Consider the following 23,066-nt stretch of genomic DNA (forward strand, 5'->3'; position numbering starts at 1 on the left):
CTAGGTTCTGTGCTAATAAGCACTTTAAAATAACTTTTTTGTTACAGTATAAGAATAAGAATATACAGTACAGTATAAAAATATACATTCTGAAAGGTATACAAATCCTAAGTATGGAGCTCAATGAACTTTTACAGTGTGTCTCCAAACCAAGGAAGAGATCATTACTAAGACACAAAGTACTACTTTTGTATCCTCTCCCAATCACTTCACTCAAGAGTAAACATTGTCTTGACTTCCATCACTGTAGATTAGTTTTGCCTGTTTTAAACTTTATATAAATAAAATTATGTTACGTGTACTCTTTTTTTAATGTCCACTTCCTTCCACTGAACATTGTGTTTGTGAGAGTCATCCATGGGGCTCCTCCTAGGCATTTTTACCTTCATTACTTGATTTAAAGCACCCAACAATTCTGGCATTTCCCATTTAAGCTAAAAAAAAAAAGAAGCTGAGGTTCTAAAGTTAAACAAGATTAATTAAGGCATCCAAGGTCACATGGCTACTAAACAGAAAAGCTAAAATTAAAGATCACCTAATTTCAAAGTTCATGCTCTTTTAGCTCCAATATGCTAGCCTATTATATAGTTTAAAAGCAACATGAAGTCAATCCCTCCCCTAGTTTACTTATTATAGGCCATATATATGTATAGAGCAGGGGTGTCCAAACTGCGGCCCGCGGGCCAACTGCAGCCCATGATCCATTGTTAATTGGCCCGCAGCAAATTCCAAAAATATATTTAGTTTACTTAAATAAACCAGGTGAGGCAATACGTACTTCACCTCGAGTGAGTGGCCCGGCTGTTTGTATATTTTACCGCACATGGCCCTTGGTGAAAAACGTTGAAAAAAGTTTGGACACCCCTGACTTAGAGGCTTAGCAAATAGTCAAGTACTATGCAAATGCAAGAAATGATAATTGCGACAGGAAGGAGCTAACTATGGCAGTGGCTTTCAAACATTATTTGTGGAGCAGCTGAGTAGCTCAGTTGGTTAGAGCGTGAGCTTGCAACAACAAGGCTACCGATTCAATTCCCACATGGGATGGGGGGCTGCGTCCTCTGCAATTAAGATTGAAAATGGCGACTGGACTTGGAGCTGATGGGCCCTGGAGAAACACACTATTCCTCAATAATAGTAAAAAAAAATTTTTTTAATGAAAAAACAAATTGTCCCTATCTTAAGAAACAAAAAATAAAAACATCTTATTTGATTGTGACCCACAGGCTTAAATCCAGGCATTTTTACAACAATATGCATTTCTGAAAGAACTTATATTCTGTACTCTGTAAAAGTCATGTACTAAAAATGGGCTTGTGGGAAAATAGGATCAGACTACTAAAAGCCCATGGAACTCTGTATCCTTTACACACACACGATGTGAGTCACTAACAAAAGGTTAAATGAGGCTCAACACACTAAATTAAAAAGAAGGAAGAAGGGTGCAATCCATTTTAGAATAATTTCCAACTAGAATGATTATTTTAAATAAATGTTTAATGTGTAATGAATGAAACAAACCTGTAACTCTCCAGAACATTAAGCTTCTAAGTGACTTACTTCCCCAAGGTTTTCTGGAGTGAAGATTTGAATGCATGCCACCATCTGCAGACGAAGCCACTTAATAAAAGCTTTTCATGGTGACAAAATTAAAATCTTAGGTCAGACTCATATGGCTTTGGGGACCCATAAGAGACCAATAACCCCTTTATCATTTTTTTATCTGTTCACACTGTCCAAACAGACCTTTGAAAGATGTCTATGCCACAACTACTAGAGATCTATTAGGGTCTGATAGGATAGAGTCCTGTACAGAAAATTACCTCCTTAGACAGAGAGCGCTGAGAATAGATGAAATCCTCACCTGCTTAGGCCACGGGAGACAGGTACATAAAGTGATTTGGGTTCACTGACAGAGCCACATCTATAAGCCATTTTGTAATCCCCCCACCGCGCGCGCACACACACACACACACACACACACACACACACACACAGTCTCAAGTTCTTAGCCTAAAAAAGGTGAGTTACGAATCCTTGGCATTATCCATGGTCTTCAGGAATCTCACAGACTTACAAACCCGAAACAATCATGGTTTCTCTGTACCAAGAAACTGAGATGCAACTTAGACCTAACCTTGGCCTGGTTCATTCTTTGTCACTCAGTAGTCACTTCCTCAGGGCTTCTGATTCTTCACCTAAAAACCAGGCGGTTAGAACTCTATAATGCTTTCCCAGGCAGGTCCATATGTACTACAAACTAGCTGCATGCCTGTTTCCTCATCATCCACATCAAGTGTCTGATTTTAAGGCTTCACAGAAAATCCTGTTGTTATGGAAATAAGGGAAATTTATCAAGTGATATCAGCTACTCAGGCAATTGCTCTGACAATCATTTCTGGTTGGGAAACTTTGAGATTACCTCTTTCTTCATTGTAACGGGAAGGCCAGAGACTACAAAGGGGCTTCCAGTGAAATGTTTTCTGTGAAACCAAAACAGTACAGCAATCTAAGGAAAGGGCTTTCTTCTCTAGAAACTGATTTTATTGAGAGGGCATGGAATAATCTTTGAGTGGTATAAAGTTAAGACATATTATAGATTTAAAAAAATTATTTGGGGGTGATACAGAAAGAATATATAAGCATGCCAAACAGCTAAAACAGAAGAGTAGTACTATTTGCTAAGAGTGTTTACTAGGAATCTTCTTTGTGCTAACTTGAGAATAAAGCCTCTTTTAAAAAGTCAAAAGCCTTTGTATATAACAGCACGCATCAAGACGCATGAGAAGAAAAAAACATATGTTTAGTTTCACGTCAGAGACAAGTTTATGGTTGCTTGGCTTTCTGAGTTTTTTGTTTGGTTTTGTATCCCAGAAATTTAGCCTTTAGGACACAAGATGCCTTTCTCAACTTCCTCAGCTTTTGAACCAGGACTTTATCCCTTATTTAAGATCTACTTTAATTCTTCCTCATTTTAAGTCTCGGGTTCATTGGACCAGGATTAGTGGTAGACTTTATTTTAGAGAACAATTTTATATGGTAGTACTAGTTCAGAGAACTCCAGATAGTTATTTCATTAAAATCATTGATAAGTGTCTAACCTGCGCAACGCTCTTTCACACAGAGCAGTGATGCATACTTTTTTCCCACCATGACACACCTGAAGAATACAAAACACTCCTAATCAGTGGGGGCAGGCTCATTAAAGGCACTGATTTTCAGCCAGAAGGTAAGAGGTAGGGTTAATTTGATAGGGAGGGAGGCGCCACTGGGTGAAGGTGTTTTGGAATCTCCAGGTGTGTTTGTGCCATTGGAAAAAGCACCTCCCCCAGTCCATATGCTTCTTCCACTGACCTTCCTCAGCCCCAGCATCTAGAGGAGTGTCATCCAACAGAAATATAATTTACGCCACTCATGTCATTTTAAGTTCTCTAGTAGTCACATTTTTTAAAAGAAAACAAGTAAAAATTATTTTAATAATGCATTTTATTTAACACAATATATTGAAATGTTATTTTAAAAGTCAATGAAAACACATTTTTACATTAAGTCTTCAAAATCCAGTGTGTATTTACAATTATAGCTTATCTCAATTCAGATGCTAAGTTTTTATCAGATACGTGATTCAAATGTCATAAAATTTACAGTTGAAAAAGATTTATATATCGTTATTTAAAACATACTTAAAATTTCCTAATAACTGTATAAAGGATCAATTTCTAAATTTAGTTAAAATTAAATAAGATTTACAATTTAGTACTTAAGTCACACTAGACACGTGGTATTGTGTTAACCCATATCTTGAGGAAATAATAAAATTAAATGTTAAGTACTTACTATCGTGTTTCCCCCAAAATAAGACTGGGTCTTATATTAATTTTTGCTCCAAAAGATGCATTAGGGCTTATGTTCAGGGGATGTCATCCTGAAAAATCATGCTAGGGCTTCTTTTCCGGTTAGGTCTTATTTTTCGGGGAAACACGGTATATGCCAAGCATTGTTCTACGCATTTTACTTGTACTAAATTGTTCAATTCTCACAACACTGTAAGGTGGGTACTATTATTATCTTCATTTTATTGATAAGGAAACCAGTGCAGAGAGATCTTATAATTTGCCCAAAGTTATACCATTAGTAAATGGTGGAGCTGGGATTCAAAGCAAGGTAATTTGGCCCATTTCTTGTTTCTGAGGCTTAGGGTTTTTCCTGGAAAACTGGGCTACTTATAATAGTATGCCCTAGGAGTAAATGCAATCTTTTGCCTATGTTTGGTTAGAGGCTCTCAGCATTGGCTGACTGTATTAGATGTTCCTATCTTGATTATATGTTAATGTAAATTAGCTCATGTCACCTCCTCCGCCTTAAAATCTTCTGAAGGCTCCCCACAGCACTTAAAATTAAACCCAAGTACCTTACCTGACCCACATCATGCATGATCTGATCCCGACGACCTCCACCAGACCTCCCCCTACCACTCTCATCTATTCACTTAGCTCCAGCCACACTGGCCGTCTCTGCTCCTCATGCACGCCAACTCCTTATTACTTTAGGGCCTTTACACTACCTGGAATGCTCCACCTCATATTCGTATGACTGGCTTATCATTCAGGTCTTAGCTTAAATGTCACCTCCTCAAAATTGATGGTTGCTAGAAGGGTGGGGGGTGGGGATGAGGGAGAAGGGGAAGGGATTAGCATAAATTGGTAACTACAATGTTGCCATGGGGATATGAAAGACAGTTTGGGGAATATAATCAATAATGTTGTAAAGATTTTGTAGGGTGTCAGATGGGCACATGTCTTATTAGGGAGACCACTTCATGGATGGTTCAGATGTTTGACCACTGCACTGCACACCTGAAGCTGAATAATACTGTATGTCAACTATAATTTAATATACATAGTCATGGGATATGGAGTACAGCATAGGGAATAGAGTCAATGGAATTGTAATAGATATATATGATGTCAGAGGGGCAATAGATTGGGGCAGGGGGGTTATCACTTTGTGAGGGGTGAAATGTCTAAGTATTGCATTGTTTTGCACACCTGAAATAAATAAAAATAAGTCACTTCCTCAAAGAACCCTTCCCTGACCACTCAATCTCGTCACCTAGAGTCTCTCTTATCATACCACGCTTAATTCTCCACAGCAGTTAGCACCATTTAATATTTTCCTTGTCTATTTAGTTGTCTCCTCCAGCACTGGGAATAGTGCCTGGTATAGAGGAGGCACTCAATAAGTATTTTTGAATGAAACGAATAAATGCTCATCATTAAGAAAAAAAAGGAATAAAATTCAAAAACTACATGACCAGAGCAACGTGACTATTTTCTGAATTTAAAAAAGAATATATTTGGATGGTTTGTAATTTAGACTTAGATGATTTCTGAGAGAGAAAAAGTTATGGAAAATCTCTTAAAATGAAACAAAAACAAGCTGGGTCCTTTATCTGTAAATTACTCTCAAATCTGACAGGATCATTACATAAAGGTAATGAGAGGATGACGAGAGAGAATATAATTTAGCTTTTCAAAGACTTTTCTGCATACAGTCCTCACAACTTATTAAAGAAATCCACATAACACAAAGGCAAATTCTATCTGATTAAAACTCATTTAAAAGAGATGCACTTGCAGATGGGTGCAGCCGTTATGGAAGGCAGGGTGGAGGTTCCTCAAACAATTAAGAGTAGAATTACCATACGACCCAGCAATCCCTCTCCTGGTATCTAGCCCAAAAATCTGAAAACATTTGTCCATAAAGACACATGCGCTTCAACGTTCATTGCAGCTTTATTTACAGTGGCCAAGACATGGAAACAACCAAAGTGTCCTTCAATAGATGATTGGATAAAGAAGTTGTGGTATATATACACAATGGAATACTATTCGGCGGTAAGAAAAGATGAAATAGTACCATTTGCGACAACATGGCTGGATCTTGAGATTATTATGCTGAGTGAAATAAATCAGATAGAAAAAGTTAAGAACAATAGGATTTCACTGATACGTGATATATAAAGCAAAAACAACAAAAGAACAAGACAAACAAATGAGAAACAAAAACTCATAGACACAGACAATAGTTTAGTGGTTACCAGGGGGAAAGGGGGTGGGGTGGTAGATGAGGGTAAAGGGGATCAAATATATGGTGATGGAAGGCGAACTGACTCTGGGTGGTGAACACACAATGTGATATATATATAGATGATGTAATACAGAACTGTACACCTTAAATCTATGTAACTTTACTAACAATTGTCAAACCAACAAACTTTAATTAAAAAAAGACATGTATTGAGATGACAAAAGAAGATTTTAAAAATATGAGAAAGTACACAGCTACATAGCAGCACTGGAAAACAGGGAAGAGTACCATCAAAGAATCAGAAACTTTGAAGAATTTCTGAAAAATATCATCTAAATGGAGCTATATTTGTGGAGCTAGGGTTCCAGTCTTTTCCTATTGCACCACTGACTCAAAAAAGATGCTAAGCGTGATTCTCCAACTGAGAGTCTGGCAGGGTGTCCAAAGGAAAAAGCTTTAGTTATTTTTTAAATGTTTGGAAAATCCTAAAATATGGATCTTAATGTGAATATAAAACATTTGTCAACTTTCTGATTTGTTTTATTGAGACAGAGTGGTAGAAGGAAAGTGAAAGTACTTCTTAAAAATCCTCAACTTGGTTATAAGTTACCTAAAACCCAACAAAAAAGGAAGTTGAAATGTTAACAGCTAACATTTATATCAGCTGTTGGGAGCAATTCTACGTATATATTTCATATGGTTATCCATAATATCCAGTGAGAAATTACTATTATTCCCATTTCACTGATGAGGAAATTTCAATTAGAGAGTTAGGTGGTTGAACTGGGATTTGAAACAATGCAGGTCATGCTCTCTGCAGTATACCATGCTGTTACTACTTGCTTCCACAAAGCTAATCACTAGCCTTCTGATTGGTCTCTCCTAGTTCCATCCCATTATGTGTATGGCAACCAGAGTAATCCTTCAAAAATAAGCAGTCACTCACGTTGCCTCTGTTTCAAATCCTTCAACAGTCATGTAGCCAACAGAACGAAACCCACCTGTCCTGGCATTGCATATACAGCCCTTCAAAACCTATAAACCCTTTAAAGTTTGGCCCGACTACTTCTCCGCCTCGTCTACCCATCTTCTCCTTCTCTTTACCTCTAGCCCTAAGTTAGTCTAAATGACCTACAGCCCTCAGCTCCTCTGTAATGAAGTTCCTTTTACCATCATATACTCAACTTGTCAACTTACAACTCATGCTTCAAAATTTAACTCAGAAATCAATGTATCCTCAGCCTTCTTAGCTCTTTTCCCTAATCATTTCCTCTTCTGTGCTATATTGATATCTGGTTCATACTCATAGCATTTAAATACTGTATTACAATTATTTATCTCCCTCCCTCCCTATTTGACAGTGAAGCCCCACGGGATGTCTTAGTCATCTTTACAACCCTAGGGTCTAATATACTGCCTGACAGTAGCAGGCATCAGGTACATTTTTGTTGAGTTGAAATCAAATACACTCACTTAGAAAGTACACAAGTGTTAAAAAAGGATTTGGATTTTGCAAAATATACAGTTTCAAAGGGGGAAAAGAACCCAAAGTCCTTTAACTGAGCCACGTATAAGAACGGCAGCTGCCCTGAAGGTCCTGCGAGCACTCTGTGCCCCAGCTGGGCTCCAGAAGGTTCATTACTTTCATATTACCACTGTGGCAATTTTTAATGAGCTCAGCGCAAGCAAGATAAATTGAAATGACAGCCCTGGCAACAAACATCTCTTATTTATCACTAGAACTAGTCTCTCACTAGCAGTGCCATGGATAAGCCGTCTTCAAAGCAAAGCAATATTTGTAGAGTATCTTCTAAGAGACCTGCAAACACTGACTGGCACTAAGGGGAACCCCCCCAAAATATAAGTCCTCATTAGGACAGGCAAAGAATGTATTCTTGAAAAATAACTGAACAACACAGATGTCCAGTAGAAGCAATGATAAAGGACTCATTATGTAGTTCATCATTTATGGGTCAACTGCCTACCGAAGGGCTGACTGAAGTGCCACTGGCGCTCGTCTTGCTTCCAGTGTCACAACAGTATGCATGAGGAGGACACCAAGAACCAGTACGAGGCATTCCGGCAGAAGGAAGGTCTGTCTGTAAAACTAAAGCCCTCACCCCTCCAAACGTTTGAGGACTTCTTGGTACCAAAGCATCCCCACCAATGATTTAAGGTTGCTCTTCTGAGATAAAGCCAAACGATCAGCTGTTGACATAACGAAAATAAACTTTATAGTGCAACTAGACACAAACATAGTTTAAAAGAGAGAAAGAAAAATGCCAGGAAACCCTCTAGATACAGGGAGATACACATACTGTCTTTCACTGTATCCAGGTAACACCCTTTTTGGCTTCTTACGGCTGCCATAACAAAACGCGGTAAACTGGATGTAATAAACAACAGCAATTTATCTTCTCACAGTTTCAGAGGTAGAAGTCTGGAATAAAGGTGTTGGCAGGGTGATGCTCTCTCTGAAGTCTGCAGGAGAAGATCCTGCCTTGCCTCTTCCAGCTCTGGAAGCCCATGGAAACTAATACAGATTTTGGTACTGCTGAGAGTGGAGTGCTGCTCTAATAAATACTTGAAAATGAGGAAGTGGCTTTGGAATTGGTAGAGAAATATTGCCTGGAAGAGACAGTTGGTAGAAATAGGTGCATTAAAGGTGCTTCTAGTGAGGCCTTAGGAGGAAGTAATGAACATGTTATTTGACACTAGAGGAAAGACAATTCTTATTATAGTGGCAGAAAACTTGTCTGAATTGTGTTCAACCATTGTGTGAACTTGTAAGTGATGAATTTGGATATTTAGTTGAGGAGATTTCTAAGCAAAGTGTTGAAATGTGGTCTAGTTTGTCCTTGGTGCTTATAGTAAAATATGAGAAAAGATAAATTGAAGAACAAATTGTTAAACAAAAAAGGAACCAGCTCTTAATAATTTGGAAAATTCTCTGCCTATCCGTGTGTTCTGGAAACAGGGTCAAGGGTGTGGCTGGACAATCATTTGCCTGACTCATGGATACAACCATCACAGAAGCTAGGAATAGAGACATGATTTTATATGTACATACATATATACTATATATAGTCTTTACTTCATCCTCCATCATGACAACACTCCGTGTCACACATCGCTTCTGGTATATGGCAATTTCTGTCAAATAAAAACATTACGCTGTGTCCTCATCCACCTTATTCACTCAATCTGGCACCATGAGACTTCTGGCTCTTCCCCAAAGTCAAAATGATTCAAGACATCAAGACAGCCATGACAGGGCAACTAAAGACACGCACGAAAGGGGACTTCCAGAGCTGCTTTAGAAAGTGGCAAGAATGGGATAAGTGTGTTCGAAGCAAGGGGGAGTATTTTAAGGGGGATTAATGGCAATGTGTTTTACTATAATACATTTTAACATTCACTGTATTTTGTGATCACACCTCATATATATGTATACACATACATATATGTATACGTGTGTGTGTGTGTGTGTGTGTGTGTGTGTGTGAGTGTATTTATCTAGAAAAGATGTGTGGAGGATCCCTCTTGTAAGATGGTTTGGACCCCATGAATTGCATGGGAGACTGACAAGGTTTGGAGGATTTCATACCAGCCAACGGGCTGCCAGCCTAGACTAGAAGGGAGAGGGGGAAAAAGTGAAGGAAGAATAACACCAAGGGCAGCACCACAGATGCAAATCCCTGGGCCAATGGGACCCTGTTGGGAAAAGGGTGCGGCTGCCCCAGAAGGCCAGAGGACAGAGCATGGAGCCACAGAGGACTTTCCCCAGGTCTTGAGATTGAATAAAATTTGCCCTGCTGGGTGGGTTACGAATTTGCTTTAGAATAGTGATCCTTTTAGTCCTTCAATTTTCTCCCTTTTGTAATGGAAATATCTTTCCTATGCCTGTCCTACTATTGTATCTTAGAAGTAGATAACTTATTTTCAGGTCCAGGGACGGAGAGACTTTTTTTTCCAGGATAGACCATACTAGAATCTCACCGATACCTGACATAGAACTGACCATATAATGGAAGATTTATTTCTGGCTCTCTATCCTATTCCATTGATCTATATGTGTTTTCATGCCAGTACCATGCTGTTTCGATTACTGTAGCTTTATAGTATAGTTTGGTGTCAGGGATCATGATACCTCCCACTTTGTTGTTTCTCAAGATTTCTTTGGCTATTCACAGTCTTTGGGATTCCATATAAATTTTAGGATTAGTTGTTCTTATTCTGAAAAGAATGCTATTGGGATTTTAATAGGTCTGCACTTGTTATTTCTTAATATGTGTTCCAGACGATCAGACAAATTGGGGAAATACTAGCTTAGGCTAAAGTTTAACTAACATTCAACAAGTCTGGTTGAGGAGCCCACAGTATATGAAACGGCAGTTGTTATTTCCCAGTAATACAGAGGAAGGACAATACAACATTTATTTAAAACATTCTATGAGTCCACCACTGTACCAGAAACCACCATGGTATACAGTGGGCACTAAAAGTTTAAGATGCTGCTTTGCCTTCCAGGATCTGTGTTCTTTTAATTTGTAGAAAAGGCAAAACTTAAAATACATCAGGACTGCTGAACCTGCCTGATCAATGAAATAATCTAAGGATCTTTTTTGTAGATCAGAGGCGGCAGACATGGGATTTAAACCCCAATCCATCAGACAACAAAGCTATTTCCAAAATACAGTTAGTGTAAAATACAGTTCCCTCTCAATATAAGGTAAAGGAACACACACACAAAAATTAGGAACAATAAAAATAGTCCATTAATTCAAATTTGAATTTAACTAACAGGTATTGAGTACTTACAATGTAAACATTTACTGTATTAGACACTTAAATATTGATTTTCATTAATAAATGATAAGAAAACACCAGGAAATTAGTTGACATTTCTCTTTTCAGCCTAATGATTTATTTATATGCCATCATTAGGGGATTTAACAAATTAAAAGAAAACTGTTAGTACTGAGAATAAAGAAGCCCAAAAACCATTACCTAACATTTCACCAAATTCAACTAGCAGTTCTCAGGAGGACAACTTTGACATGGAAGTGTCAGTGTCAGGGTCGGCATAGAAAGAATCTATTTGTTGGTAAGGCAGTTAATAGAATTCAGCCCAAACAACCAATTTTGGTTTATTCATTACGCAAAGTTGCATTAAGTAATTGAGTGTTGTGGAAATCTGAAGGCTAAGAGTTGGGGAGTTTGAAGAGTAGGTTTTGGGCCAATACTGAAGCAAGAGAATTGCAAACTCTACTGGTATTTGTTTAGTAATATGTCCTAAGCTTTCTGTGAGAGAACATCTAGGGTCATTAAATATTTACAGAAAGATTTCTGTGAGTGGTTTCCTTCAAATGTAGGTACAACTAAAACTGATGATGAAGATATACTTAGTAGAACTATACACTGTGATTAATTGAGTTCTCGAAGTTTTTTCTTAAAACTAAATCCAAAACTTCTAAATTGACCTCATTCCAATAATCATACTAATCTCATAAAGCATTTGCAGAAAAAACATCCAACTGACACTCATGCACGGTGGTGATACCGTGTTTCCCCGAAAATAAGACCTAGCTGTACCATCAGCTCTAATGCGTCTTTAGGAGCAAAAATTATAAGACCCGGTATCATATCATATCATATCATATCATATCATATCATATCATATCATATCATATCATATCATACCCGGTCTCATATTATAGTAAAATAAGACAGGGTTTTATATTAATTTTTGCCCCAAAAGATGCTTTAGAGCTGACTGTCTGGCTAGGTCTTATTTTCAGGGAAACACGGTAGGTAGTAGCACTTTTTTTAGTGTCACACAAACAGCTCAAAAAAATAATACTCCTTTGTGACCTGAATCATTTTTGTTCAGGACTTAGTCACAATCCTTCGAAATAATTGCACTGTGCTTTCAGTTAACGAGCAACATTATGTAGTGAGAATTTTTTACATTTGTCGGAGTCCTCTCTGTTGACTAGCAGTTGGCATATTTTTGTCATCTACATGTGTAAGACCCCGAGGTGGAAAAAGTTTACATGACATCTATCTAGAATACACTTTGGCACATGAATCTATCAACAGATGGTAACTTGTTGGTCCCATCAAATGAGTCAACCAAATTGGGAACATTTTATGAAGAAATGTGCTTTAATTAAATCCCAAAGAAATAGCATGTAAAATTATTTTAACTTTATTATAACTTTTTAAAAATATGCTTTTATTTTAGAACAATTTTAGATTTACAGAAAATCTACAAAGATAGTTCAGAGTTCCCATGTACCCTGCACAGCTTCCACTATTATTAACATCGTAAGTTAGTCTGGTACATTTGTTACAGTTAATGAACCAATATCGATACATTATTAACTAAAGTCCACATTTTATTGAGAATTTCCTCAGTTTTTACCTATCCTTTTTCTGCTCCAGGACCCCATCCAGGAAAACACATTACATGTAGTTGTCATGTCTCCTTAGGTTCTTCTTGGCTGACAGTTTCTCATATTTTCCTTGTTTGATTACCTTGGTAGTTTTGAGGAACAGTTGTCAGGTATTTTGTAGAATGCCCCTCAACTGGGACTTGTCTGATGTTTTTCTTGTGATTAGACTAGAGTTATAGATTTGAGGGAGGAAGACCACTGAAGTCGGAATAATTTTTATCCCAACTATCTCTTGGATAGTTGGCTCACTGAGGGAAGCAACCACGTCTTAGTCTCACCTTTGTATCCTTAGCAGGTCGCCGGCAAATGTTTTGATTAAGAAGGAGGAGGTAGGCATACATCAAAGGTTGAGAGGGTACAGAAACTTTGCAATTTATTAAAATATAAGCACTGACATTAACAAGGAAACTGTTCATACAAATTAAAAAATAATCGTGTCTCTGATTCACTAAAGTATTTCATTTGTCTATTCTAGGATCCTTCCAGTTTGCCTACATTGTTTGGTGAGATGGGATATATTCAGTAAAAAGAAAACAAAGTCAATTCTTACAAGTAAACCTTGCTTCCTATACTGGTAAAGTTTCGGAATTATATAACACAGCTTGTGGGGAGGGTACATGGTGAAATGGAAAGGGCATTAGGGTTAATGTCAGGCTGGTCTGGGTCTGAAACTGAGTCCTCTCACTTATAAATTGTATGATTTGGCAGATATCTTTGAATCTCAGTTTCTTTATATATAAAATGGAGCTAATAATATCTACATGCTGGTGGATGAGAACAATATGTGTTTGCATGTTACAATGTGTCTGACAGATACTCAAAAAATATTATTCCTTTTCTGAGCATGGTATGTTGCACAGAATTGGTATGCTTTAAATACATTCTGGAATAAGGCAGGATATGTATAAACAAACAAACATAGAAGATGCTGTTTACTTTTATAGTGAATAAATTCTGAAGCAATTTCACGTACCTTTATGTTTTTTTAAGTAGTTAATGAGTGCCTGACATATAGTAGCCACTCAAGTGGTTGATGATTCTTCCATCAGATTTCTTGAAGAAGAGTCAAGAAAATCAAACTCCAGTTTTTATGACTTTGGACAAACCACGTCCCTTTTTTAGACCTTGGTTTCTTCACTGACTAATTGACCTAATAGTCACAGAATTTGAGAGTTGGAAGAAATCTTAGTGATTAGCTGCTGCAACCCCCTCTTGCCTAAGTCACACGGCCAGTGAATGGCAGATGGGGACTGAATTGGGACTCAACCACCAAGCCATCTTTCCACATATCATGCTGCTTAGAGGGTCTCTTTCACCTTCTTGCCTATAAAATACTGGAGAACTACTGATCTTTAGACTATCATCCAATTCTGAAACATACTAAATCAACAACAGCCTATGTTCTATCTTTATTAAAACCAGAACATACAGAATAAACAAAATTGTCAATATTAATCCTAGTTAGCATTTTAGAGAAACTAAAATAAATATAGACAGCAGAGGATTAAAATTCTTCCACTTGTGTTGATATATCAAATACTTAAATATAGTGAGGATCTATTTTGAATAGTTTCCCTGGCTCCATCTTCTCTATAATTAAATGGAATTATAATCATTGGCCCAACGAACTGGTGGGCCAATTCAGTAAATTGAATCAGTACTATTCTGAGATATCCACATCTTTATTATCTTGGTATCCCTTACTGTACCTAAGAGCATGACTTTTTGGTTGTTGTTACCCAATGGTCTCTTTGTAGTATTCCTACTCTATGTCCTTAGGAACTTTCATTGCTGACTCGTCCTTCCTTTTTGAAACTTAACTGTTTTCCCTTGGCATTCAAAACACCACTTACTCCTGATTTTGCTTATAAAGTAGTGATTCAGAATATAGCTTATTAGCCAAGAGTATAGACGTTGGGCCTATAATAGAATACCAGAGTTCAAATCCTGGTTCTACCACTTGTTAACCCTGTGATCTTGGACAGATTACTTAAGTGCCTATTTCCCCACCTGGGATTATCAGTTTTTATGTATATAAAATTGTATAGTAAATGCTATACAGATATTTGCTGTTATTTTTGTTCCCAATCTTAGTCTCTTCCTCAACTGCATTTCTCTGACCTCCACATACTCCCGCTGGGGGATTCCATCCATTCAAAGGGGTCTTTATTTCTATCTGGAAGGCCCTCTTTCTTCTCCTCACTCTCTATCTAGTAAATTCCTTCTCAACCTTTAACATCCAGTTTAAATGTCATTCTCTCTCTCTCTCTCTGGAGCCTTTCCAAAGATTATCTCCATCCTTCTGCCTTGGTAGTCAATTTCTTTGTGTTCCCAAAGTACGCTGAATATATTTCAATGAGAATACTTGTTATATATGATTGAATGAGGTTGAGCCACTTCAAATTGCCTGTATTAAACAATTTTAGACCTATAAAGACAAAAATTTTGCATGATTTACCCTAATAACATCTCTTTATATTTCTGCTACCCCCTTTCCCTGCATTATACTCATAACAAGAACTATATGCAATTATTCCTCAAACATGCATATACAATACTTCAAATATGTAAAAAGGTATAAAGAATAATGAATAACACCCATATAGCCACAAACTAACTGAAAAAATATTTATCAATACAATTAACACCCCGTGTGCCCTTCCCAGCATTATTACCAGTCTCTTCTCCCCACCCTACCCTTCAGAGATACACACTACCCTTAACTGATATATATCATTACCATGCATTTCTTGTGAGATTCACCCACCTTACTATATAGAGCTAGTTCATTCATTCATTCTCATTATTGTATGCAATTCCATTAGGTAAATATACCACAATATTTTCATTCTTTTATTGATAGACATTTGGACTAGTTTGGATTTTCTGCTATACTCATAATAATGTTGTATGAATATTTTTGCATGTCTCTTTATGCATACATTGGAGAGTTTCTAAAGGGTATTCACCTAGGAGTAAAAGTGTTGAATAGTAGGCTAGGTGCATCTTACTTCTAATAGATATTGACTAGTTTTCTTCACCATGGCTTTGCAACTTGTATTCCCATCAACAGTGTCAAAGAGTTCCCTTAATTCCCCATTCCCACCAATATTTGGTATTATCAGATTCTTAATTTTCGCCAATCTAATAGGTGTGAAATGACATCTCATTAGAGCTTTAATTAGCCTATAACAAATTACTGGTAAATTAGTAATGTTTAATTACTAATAAACATTTAAGTTGCCTCTTTCATGTCTTGTCATTTTTCTATTGATTGATCTTTTTCTAATCTATGTGTAGGAATCCTTTGTTATTACAGATAGTAATATTTAGCTATTATATATGCCACAAATATATTTTTTAATTCTGTGGCCTGCATTTGCATTTTTAAAATTACGCATTCATCTTTCTCTCTATACATAGTACAGTGTCTAGCAGTTAGAAGACATCAGTATCTGCGGAATGAATGAGTGAAAAACTGAATACACATAAATTAGACAACATTTTTAAGTTCCTATATTCCCTAGTTTTGGAATTGTGACCCTCTACGCCTATTTGGCTTTATAAACTTTTATATTCCCAAATTTATTTTTTAAATTCATTTATTTTTAAAGAAATAAATTTAATCTGGTTTGGAGACTTTCCGGCAGTCCCTTGAGATAACTGGAGCTAAGACAGAGGACCAAAAAATCAGAGTTAGAAGTTTAAAATTCTAAATCATCTAAGATAAATGGTTGTGTACTCTCTTTTCAAATATCTCCAAGAACAAGTATACTGGTTCTCATGTTTTCTGCTACACTTTACAGGACATAATGACTAAAATAGACTTTATTTCCATGATGTTTGAATGCCCCAAAGGAAATTCTACATAAGCATGAGTGTAAAGCAATTATAAGAAATAACAAAACACTTAGAGATGTGCCTATAATACACAAGAAGAAAGAGGTTTAGTTTGGGATTTTACCCAGACAGGACAGGACAACGGAACAAAGGAATGGAGGATAACAGCAAAAGAGAGAATGAAGTAAGTGGTAGACTAAGAAAATAGACAGGGAAGAAAATAGAGATAGGCTTTGATGAGGTCAAAAAAACAGGCCTCGTGGGGACAAAGGTCAGGTAAAAGGAGAAATTTTGCACAAAGCTGTATGTCTTCATTCATAATTTCAGAAGTGCGCCATTTCTGGGCGAGAATAAGGCCTATGGTGTGACTATGGGAATTGATTTCCTAAAAAAAATGATCACAGAAGAGGCCACTGTGTTGGAGAAATAATCTTCCATATGAGTATTGAACTTACTCAGGATGAAGGCAGAAATTAAGTTGAAAAAAAGAAGACTGTGTGTGCTCCGTCCTAAATAAGACAAAAGATCTATACAAAAGAAGACGAGAGTGGTAGAGCCTTTGTGCCAGAGAGCACAGGGATTTTAAGATTTGGAGATAATGACCTAGAATAGTGGGATGTAAAAAACTAGTCATCCTTCTCTCTCTCCTTTTGCACAGCAGTGGTGCGGGAGCATGAGCTGCACCCAAAGCATATTGCCCTCCACGGCTAAGGAGAGAGCCTGGCTTCCATTTAAGCCGAACACACACAAAAACATCCAGTAAAATGGTTAACAGTGTAGGAGTTCCAGAGAACGAGTGGAAAGGTTTGAGAGGGAGCTCACTGCAAGCAGGGTTGGGAGAGAGGAAGAGGAAGCTGAAACAGCACAGGAATAACAGCATAGCAGGAGACGGATTAGAGGTCTCGGGCAAAGATAACAGATGATACGATCTGCTGGGTTAATATGGCAGTAAGTTTATCAAAATAATTAGTTCTTGCAATTCCCTGGTAGCTAGGGAGTTAGCACTAAGGCCTTTGCAATGGTGTGGTTAAATTCCTTCATTTACAGATTTGGAGGGAGGGGGCCGACATTTGAGTACCTAGCATGCAACCATTATGTTAAGTGCTTTACACATCTATCTTAGTTAAACCTTACACCTACCTACGCCTTCCCTCGTTTTATAAAGGAGGGAACTGAGGATCAGAGAGGCAAGGTGACCAGCCCTGGGTTATATTATTAATATTTAGTGATATTGAGGAGCCCAGACTTCTCTTCAAATCTAAATCAGTATAAAAAAGACAGAATTTGAAATCGGACCATTTTTAGTCACTTTCTACCAGAGATCTTATATGTTCCTTAACTCCACTAAGCCTATCTACCAAACAAGGTTATTGCAAAATTAAATTACAACTACAAAACACATTTTAGCACTTTTTTTTTTAACCTAAAATTGGCCTACAGAGGAACTTAATTTCAATGTGAAATTTCTTACTTGGTTTATTTCAAACACGAATCCAAAGTTTCTGAATTAATGGTTATAAATTCTACGGATAGGAAACTGAGGTAGGGAAAGAAGATGTCCAATCTGTACCTCTCCAGAACCTGGACTATCTAGAGTCAAGTCCAAACTCCATAGCTGCAGGTCTTTAATACTATGGCCCAACTCATCTCTCCAGCCACATCTCAAACGACTGACTTACACAAATACAATACTCACACCTGTGGCAACTACCCATTTTTAACAAACATATCTTATACTTTCCCCACTTTGCATCTTCCCCTAAATTATTTAATCTACTGAAATTTATTCTCCAAGGCCCAAATGAAATTCATCTTGAGTGTTGATGCCTAACCTTGTTTCCAAATGTTTAAAATGATGGCTCCTCCCTCTGAATTCCTACCTCACTTTACTATTACCTCCTTTAGAGTACTTATTGCCATATAATTTAGGTAAAGAAAGAAAAAAATTTCCTATCTGCCAGCAGAGCTGAGGTCCCTTAAAGGTATTTGGAAGAGAACATCTACTTTGCATCTATGAAATGCCAACTGCTTTTCTAGTTCATATATATATATATATATATATATATGTATGTATATATATGTGTGTGTGTATATATGTATATACACACACACACACACACACACACACTTTCATGTAATCTTTGGGACACTCTATGAAATAGGAATTTATTTTTTACAGATAAGGACAATGAAAGTCACAGAAGTTAAACAATCTGCTTACAGTCCTAAGGCCAGTGACAGAGCCTGGGTAGATCTGATTGTTTCCTAGCCACTCATTGATCATCAGGAAAAAACCTCCATTGCCTTTGTCACTAAGCATTAGCAGAAAGGATTTGATATAGAGTATTTGCCCTCCTACTTTCCAAAGTCTAAGAACAGACTCTTCAGAGCAAACAGAATGATTAATATGAGTCCTGAATAAAGATGAAGAGATCAGAAGCTTGCTTCCAGGAAGGAAAAGTCAAAATTCATTACTTTTCCACTCTCGTGTTTAAAAACTCCTCCTCCTTTGAGGTTTATACCATCTGGCTGGATTGCTCTCTACCCTTCTCCTCATCTGTCATCCACCATCCTTCTCATTAATCCCCTATATTCACTGCACCTGGGTCACAATCTTCCTCTGTTTCCTACATTCCAGCATCCCACAGCACTTCACTATCTGCACAGAAGACTCATTAAATACCATAGTTCCTTGTCATACTCAGCTTCCCTGACCTTCACCTGGGTACCCACACACAGAGCCCTAGCTGTCGTCTAGAACAGCTCCAGATCAGACCATTTAACATCCTTCTAATTTAATATTCCCCTTTCTGACCATAACCTCCTTTTTTTCTAGTTTGCTTCCACCACATTTGCTCATGGAGCTAACTTAAGACATCATAAAATCTTCAAGTCCAAAACTGAACTCACTATCCAGTGTTTCCTGTCTCAGTGAACGTCCCCACAATCCCTAGTGATCCAAACCAAAACCCTTAGCATCACGCGGGACTGCTCATCCTCTCATCTGCACAGCCAATCAATCATAAAGCCATCGTTCCTTTCTCCTTATCCCCATGACTACATTTTAAAAATGTTATTCAACCATGTCTGATAAAAGCCTTTTGGTGATTTTTAAAAAATCATTCACTGAATTAATTTCAAGATACTTATGCATATAAGGCCCACCTAAGGCCTCTGCTTGTATTTCCAGCCTCACAATTTACCACGCGCGTCTTCACTGTATTTTCTTAGCAGTCCCAAACTGCTTGTGGTTCTCTTGCAAGCCATTCCTTTTCTCACATTGATGCCTTTCCTCAAGCTGTGTTCTCTGTTTGAAGCACACTTTTTACTCATCTTTGCCTGACTTACTCCTAGTTACCATTTAAGATTTGGGTCAGGTGTCATCTCTTCCCAAGGCCGTCCCTCAAGTCCTAGGCTCGCCAAAGTGCCCTCACCTGGGGCATTATGTGCATAACTCTTAACTTTTATTCTGAGATGTCCTGTTTTAGCATCTAATTTACTGGCTGCACAAAGATTGGAAATGTATCTTATTCATCTTTGTATACCCAGTTAAACATAGCACAATGCCTGACACACAGTAGATACATAAACGTAGATAGAATAAAGGTTAGAACATGTTGAACTTAAGTTTTCAGTGGGATATTCACACCAGTTCTTTCTCACAGTTTTTAGGATTTCCTACCATTAACTTCAAGTCCTTTGAAAGGAAGGAACCAGGGCCTTTCCTGGCTCTGTACAGTTCGGTACAGAATGGTGTTATGTAAATTTTTATCCAATTTACTTAAAGGGCAACAACATTTGCATAAACATACCAGAAACCAACACTTGACATGTATGCTACAAATTTCAAAAACACTGAACAACTTAAAAAATGAAGACATAAGAACAAAGATAAAGAACAGATTCTGACTGCTGTTATGTGCTTGTCTATGTCATAAAAACAGTGAAATTTTGCTGAGAATTTGAACAAGGTCCCAGATACAAGAGCTTGGCATTTTATCTATAAGGCCATCATAACTCTGATGGGCTTAAAAATTTATTACAGGGTTGCTTAGGCAGAGGTTTAGGACGTTGGTAAAAGACCCTTTTTAAAAACTTAACACCACATACCAAGGATAAGTGATTTAAAAAGCAAGTAAAAAATAATGCTGGTAAGTGAGCAACAAAAAAATGTTCTTTTTCATAGTAATTTTGGGCCTTCTGCTGGCAGTTAGAAATAGAGCATAGATAGAGTTCAATGTAATAAAGCATTTCCCTTTCCAACTAAATATTAAATTGCAGTTTGGCACCAAAATGGGTCTCAATCCTTTTTCAGAGTAAAAATAATAAACCCTTCTATTTGTACGGTGCATTATGACACTATGATATACATTAGCTCATTTGATAGTGTTCACAGACATTTAAAACATGAGGAAAAACCCAAAAATTTCCACAAAGTAGGATCTTTTTTTTTTTTTTTTAACAAACAGTACAAGATTTTTTTAAAAAGTTAAAAACAGTACAGAAATAAGGAAGAAATAATTACTTTTTATCTAAGCAGGTCAATTATTTGGGGCCAAGGAGCTTCTTGGGGAAACTTAACAGGTTTTGTCTCCTCACTCACATTAAGAAGCTCTCCTTTGAAGGGGTATGGGCTAACGAGAGCTCATTCAGAGACCGCATCAGAGAACCACAGCACATGAGAATCAAGTAAAGGAACTGGAGTTAGTGAAGACAACACAAGGCTCCAGGGACATGATTACTTTCTTCAGGTAGCTTACAAGGGTGTCCATAAGGAAGAATGGGAGATAGCTGTTTCTTTCAACCAAACATATTTCTAAAACCAACGCAGTCTAGGAACAGAATGGGTTTCCTTGGGAAGAGATTAGTTTCCCATCACTGGAAGAGGTGTTCAAACAGATAGGTTAAATTATTAGGCTAGAATTTGGGATTTTCAAAGCTACCCTGTTTCCCTGAAAATAAGAAATAGCAGGACAATCAGTTCTAATGCGTCTTTTGGAGCAAAAATTAATATAAGATCGGTCTTATATAACACCCAGTCTTACAGTAAAATAAGGCCAGGTATTATATTACATTACATTGCATTATACAAGACCCGGTCTTACAGTAAAATAAGACCGGGTCTTATATTAATTTTTGCTCCAAAAGACACGTTAGAGCTGATTGTCTGGCTAGGTGTTATTTTCGGGGAAACACGGTACTTTGGCATGGGATGAGCGAAAGAGACCCTAGATGACTTTAAATTGCCTTCCAGACTCCAGATGTTTTGGGGTTCAGCCATCTCCTGGAAACTCTTTTTCATTCCTCTGGGGCTGGCCCACAGCTGTGCCCACGTGTCTAGCCCTCCTGGCAGCTTGCTCACCTGGGTGCCCAGCGGCTTCTCTCCACCCCCATCCCACGCCCACCCCCAGAAGTCTGAGGTTTGAAACCTGCTCTCTCCGCCCATTTCCGGAGGCACACGTGAGTTGTCCCCGCGCTGCCGGAGCCAGCTGGAGGATCGCTGCTGACAGCTCCGAGCCCTTCGCGCCCCGGACCTTCCGTTGAGCCATGTCTCCCGCCGACCTCGGTCGAACCGGGACCCGGCTGGCGAAGACCCACAGACATCTCTCAGCTCTTGCGTCCGCACAGACCCACAGACCCACGCGCAGACTGACAGCCACTCTGACTCCCGGCCCTTGGCCCAAAGCCAACCCTCCCGGACCGACCCCAGCCCCGCGGGCCTGGATAGAGAGGCTCCTACACCGACCGCCCTACGATGCCAAACCACCAAACGTCCCTGTCCGTGGGGTCCCCGCGCCGAGGCCCCCGGGAAGCCCCAGCGCGTCAGGGCCTCCAGCGGGACACTGGGCCCAGCAGGCTCCCCCGCGGATGCAGAACCGGGCGCCGGGGCTCCAGGCCCGGCTGACACGGCAGGGAAGGGCCGCGACCGCGCTCGGACCACCGACAGGCCAACCCGCCCCGACAGACGGACAGCCGGGCCCGGAGGGGCGGGGGCAGCGGGCGGCCAGGTCCCACCGCCTCCTCTTCGCCCCGGGCGGCCCCTGATGGCCCAGTCCCCTTAGGGCGCAGGCTGCCCCGGCTCGCGGAAGCTGGCGCGAGGCGCTTACCTGCGGGCACCGGGCGGCGCGGAGCGGCTCACTCCCTTCCCGCCGCCATGTTTCCGCTGCTCAGGGAGCGAGAGAGGACGCGCAAAGGGGGCGTGTGGGGGCGGCACCGGAGAGCTGCGGGCGGGCGGCGGGGGGCTCCACCGAGGCGGTGACTGCGGTAGCTGAGGCGGGGGAGAGGCGGGGGACGACGAGGGGCGGGGCAGGGGCTCCCCGGCCCCGGCCCCCAGCCCCTCCTGCCGCGAGGTGGCGCGCTCCTTGGCGGTTGGGCCCGCGCAGAAGGCGGGGAGGCGGGGCGGTGTGGCGAGGGCGCCACCGTGCGGTGTGGGGCGGGCGCTGCCCCCTGACGGGCTCTCGCCGCTGCTTCTGTTGGATGGGTAAACCGAGGCCTGAAGAGAGCTCTGGGACTCGGGTTCGAATCCAGCCGACGCGTGTCACCCACTCCAAGGCCACGCGTTGGTTTGTGAGGGATATGGCGGACCTAAGAGCGGTTAGGTTCTGGCCCCGAAGCCCGGCTGACGCGAGGCGCAGCCTCGTGAGGAGAGTGGGCGCTCCCGGGGCTCGAATCCCCCTG

The 23,066-nt window shown here is 39.4% G+C and overlaps 1 protein-coding gene across 9 annotated transcripts in view; it reads right to left on the minus strand.

Moving 5' to 3' along the window:
- SCMH1 (Scm polycomb group protein homolog 1) overlaps positions 1-22,820 on the minus strand; it is a 145,173-nt gene extending 122,353 nt beyond the window's left edge. For 2 of the 9 annotated variants that reach the window (XM_019737138.2, XM_019737137.2), the window contains exon 1: positions 22,496-22,818. The gene's annotated coding sequence lies outside the window, so the exon portion shown is untranslated. Of the gene's footprint in view, positions 1-21,817; positions 21,972-22,495 lie in introns of all 9 variants that reach the window. The other 7 variants (XM_074334517.1, XM_019737140.2, XM_074334511.1 and 4 more) reach the window with 6 other exon arrangements.
- Between the last annotated feature and the right edge of the window lie 246 nt (positions 22,821-23,066).

Source organism: Rhinolophus sinicus, linkage group LG06 (genome assembly GCF_036562045.2).
Source record: "Rhinolophus sinicus isolate RSC01 linkage group LG06, ASM3656204v1, whole genome shotgun sequence".
NCBI classification, from domain to species: Eukaryota; Metazoa; Chordata; class Mammalia; order Chiroptera; family Rhinolophidae; genus Rhinolophus; species Rhinolophus sinicus.